The sequence below is a fragment of the Sparus aurata genome, chromosome 2 (genome assembly GCF_900880675.1).
Source record: "Sparus aurata chromosome 2, fSpaAur1.1, whole genome shotgun sequence".
In the NCBI taxonomy this organism is placed as follows: domain Eukaryota; kingdom Metazoa; phylum Chordata; class Actinopteri; order Spariformes; family Sparidae; genus Sparus; species Sparus aurata.
This window is the reverse complement of record NC_044188.1, coordinates 21,938,588-21,941,186: the sequence shown is the minus strand read 5'-3', so window position 1 is coordinate 21,941,186 and position 2,599 is coordinate 21,938,588. Positions and strand designations below refer to the sequence as shown.

General features: G+C 41.1%; 1 long non-coding RNA gene across 1 annotated transcript; it reads left to right on the top strand.

Moving 5' to 3' along the window:
- Positions 1-207: 207 nt before the first annotated feature.
- Positions 208-858, top strand: LOC115575783 (uncharacterized). The gene is made up of 3 exons (XR_003982732.1): positions 208-278; positions 379-715; positions 808-858. It is a non-coding gene; the product is annotated as an uncharacterized LOC115575783 (long non-coding RNA).
- The last annotated feature ends 1,741 nt before the right edge of the window (positions 859-2,599 follow it).

Here is a 2,599-nt window from a genome sequence, read left to right as displayed (position 1 = left end):
TCTTTTTTTTAAAAGTGATTCACTTGCATTGAGTGATTTAACTCAATGATGATGTCATTGTCTTTCTCGGATGATCCAGTGAGAAGGACCCCCAGAGGACTGCAGCAGATCTCTCTCCAATGAAGACAACAACCCAGAAGAAAAAAAGGGAAGTAATATTTCATTAAATTCTCAACTTTCAATTTAAATGTTTAACTAACTGATGTCTTTTAAATCTGGCAACATTTATACAGACTACAGGAAGAAGACCTCAGAGGACTGCAGCAACAATAAGGGAAGTAATATTTCATTAAATTCTCAACTTTCACTTCAAATGTTTACACCAGTCTTTGAAATCTGTAACTAATTTATGTTTTAAATCTGGCAACCTTTATACAGACTACAGGAAGAAGACCTCCAGAAGACTGCAGCAACAATAAGGGAAGTAATGTTTTTGTAAAATGTAAAAAGGTTCTTGTCAAATGTTTACATCAATCTTTGGAACCTGTAACTAATTAATGTCCTTTAAATCTAGCAGCAGTGATCCAGGAAGATCTCCAGAGGACTGCAGCAAAAATAAGGGAAGTAATATTGTTTTGTCTTCAAATGTTTATGCAATGATTTTAAACTAATTCATGTCTTTTTTAAAATTTAGCAACAGTGATCCAGGAAGAAGACCTCCAGAGGACTGCAGCAGCTCACTCTCCACTGAAGACGTCAACCCAGCAGCAGAGAAGTAAGGGACATTTAACATTGTATCTTCATTGATGAAGTGCTTAGAGAACACTTCCAACCTACCTGACTAAATTAATGTGTTTAATATTTTAGGAAGAACAACAACTCACAGACTCAGGATGAAGACCTCCAGGAAGAAGGCCACCTCTGCTTGTTTTTTGGAGAAAAATAAATTTGATCTCTGTTACAAGATGTCGGTGTATGCCTGTTGAATTATTAATTATGTTCCAAGTTTAGTTTTAATTTGTAACAAAGACCATAGATGAAGACGCTGAGAATGAAGGGTAGGTGGTGAAATGAATACATTGTAGCATTGCATTGTTGTATCATGGTATCATATCATAGCATTGTAGTGTCATAGCATTGGCAATCCTCATTTCCAATTGACGATGAATGGGGCTGGGTGAAAAAAATGAATCTTTGTTTTTCAAAGGTCGACATCCCTGGCATACTTTGACCAAGACACACCATTCAAAGTTCAAAATGTAGATAAAAGTCCAAATTGTCAACGTGGGATTCGACTCTTTTGTAGCTTTCGGGGCAAAGCACACAGCCCACTCTTGCGATTTCCCGGCGGGGAATTGTCTAGTATACTATACTACACAGCTGTCAGAGGTCCAGCAAAACTGTATTTGAAATGTATTGCCCAAAACCCATCCATGGTCCTCAATTTTAGCTCTCTAAAAGTCGCTCAAGTGAGCTCTACTGAGAGCAGGCTGTTTCTGTGCCTGCACCTTTAAATGCTAATGAGCTTCGTCTGTCAACGTCTGCCTTGCTGCTACATGCCCCTGTCAGGGAGAGGATGCAGCTTACACTAGCAGTAGCATGCGCTAATGTTTATGTTGGATGTATCGCTATGGCTTGCTGAGATGCTGTTGTTCAACCATACCAGTTTGACCCAGAATTGGACCCAGAAGGAGAGGCTCCTGAAGAAGTACAGACTCTGCGGCTGCAGCAGGAATTTTCAGAATGGTTAGTGTGTCTGAATATGTTACTTAGTTTGTTCATATGTTTTGTTACAGTTACCACCATGTAGCTAATGGCTAACAGCTAGCGAAAGCTGTGTTTGTCTCCAACAGAGTCTCCAAACTCTTGGACACTGTTCGCATAGTCTCTGTCTCCAGTCTGCACATGTTTCCAAACTTTTTACTGTGACAACCAAGATCCCTCATACTATTATTAACATTAAACTCGCCTCAAACGCCATTGCATACCGGACCGAAGCAAAGCTATCTAGTTAGCCAGTTTCCAGCTAACTTCACCATACTCGTAGGCAACTGTAAATACTATCAAAACACGGTGACACTTACCTGTGGCTCGGGTGCAGTTGTTGGGTTCCGTATGGTTGGGACTGATCCTTTTACGAGGGTCAGTGTCAAGGCAAAGCCAGTTTTGTACTGACCCTCGTTACTGAAGCAGTCCGACGTGAAGTGGTTAGCACACACAAACAAACTTGCATGGACCGTAGCCGGCACGTTGTTGTTAAAATGAAACACAACCACTGTCTCTTCTGTTATTCTGTTGCGGGGACAGAATATAGGCACTTAATGTTGATTTTTACAACCAACAACAGAGCAATTTGCATGTCTAGCTCTGAGCGATGACTAGGGCTGCACGATATATCGTTTGAGCATCGTCATAGCGATGTACATGTGCGCAATAGTCACATCGCAGGGCCTGCGATGTAGGAGGCAAATGAACTCATCCAATTTCAAGGGTACCTGACACACACTGCATGCACACTCTGCATCCACCAATCACATTAATTCTTAATCAGTGTGCAGAAGCAGACCACGCCAAACACGTGTTCTGTGTCGACAGTGCCTTGCATCTGTTGCCACAATGAGAGGTAACACAACTAATTTCTTTGACCATTTACATCGGT